The sequence below is a fragment of the Cibotium barometz genome, chromosome 21 (genome assembly GCF_041138505.1).
Source record: "Cibotium barometz isolate CiBa-2024 chromosome 21, ASM4113850v1, whole genome shotgun sequence".
NCBI classification, from domain to species: Eukaryota; Viridiplantae; Streptophyta; class Polypodiopsida; order Cyatheales; family Cibotiaceae; genus Cibotium; species Cibotium barometz.
In genome coordinates, this window is record NC_141066.1 from 47243246 (window position 1) to 47244588 (window position 1343).

Below are 1343 nucleotides of genomic sequence, written 5' to 3' on the forward strand. Positions count from 1 at the left end.
TAAAGTAAAGCTGCATGATGGCCCTTCTAGCAGCCAAATCCCTGTGAAACTTGATAAATTAGAAAGCAAGATAGGCAACATTTTTTGTAATCTTCAGTCCCTTAGCAACTAGTGCAAACACCTAGAAGCTAAGGCTATCACACAAGGTGTTGTTTTGGTCCGCGTCTCCCAGTAGAACAATTCAAAAATTGGATGGCTGTTAACTGGGAGTCAAGAGGGATCAGAATCGCCACTGTCCAATATCTTCCTAAAAATCATTATAAGAGGCTGGTCATGCTCAGCAAGTGCTTTCCCATGGTATTTGGCTTGTCAGAAATGCCCTCTCATCCTTAATCCCTGGTCTAAAGAATTTAATCCTAGAGGAGGTAGACCCACCTCAGTGCCAGTGTGGGTAGACTTTCCTAATTTACCTTTCCAGTTTTATCCTTGGCTTAAAGATATTGGGTCTCAATTAGGGAAGGTAAAAGGTCATAAACATATCCCTACTATAAACCCCAAATGGGAACTCAACTTCTAATAGAGGTTGATACTTCTAAGATTCTTAAAGAAGAAATTTTCCTTCTTGATGACACTGGTAACCTTTTACATGTTCAGAAAGTTGTTTATAAAGAAAGGAAATCTCATTTCAGAGCTCAGTGGAAGTTGTTATGACACAAGCTGAGGAGGAGAGCCTTCCTAAGCGTAAGGAAAAAAATAAAAGAAAGAAGGATAAGAGTGTTGATCTAAACTAAGTTTTAGTTGTTTTCTCAAAGCCTCCTAAAAATATCAAAAAAAGTACTCATGAGTGAAGATCTTAAAAATATGTTCTTATAATGTCAAGGGGCTAACAGACCCTTCCAGGGCTGTTGCATTAAAAAACTGGATGAAGGATAATTCTTATAAGTTTGACATTATGTGCTTGCAAGAAATTAAGTGTAATAACTCTGTTCTTGAATTCAATCTCAACAGAATTGGCAGACAGTGGAATTGGTTTTATTCTGTTCATGAGATAGGTAAAGGGGGTACCACTATTGGCATTAGTCAAAGGTTGGTGTCTCTAATCAAGAAAGTAAGTCAACATAACATTGGGTTAGTATTGAGCTGGATTCCCCCTTTAATATCTAGGTTGTCTCGGTGTATGCTCCTTGCAATAATAAGGAGAGAACCCAGGTTTGGAAAGATTTATCCCTTTCTCTTTCTCCTTCTGTTATTTGTGGTGATTTCAATATGGTTGATTCTCTTGCTGATAGACATCAGGGTAAAGGTTATGTGGTACAGGGTATGAAAAGCCATGAGTGGTTAAATCTCTGTACCAATCTCAGCCTTATTGATTGTTCTAGTGATACTGGTTTTACCTGGACTAA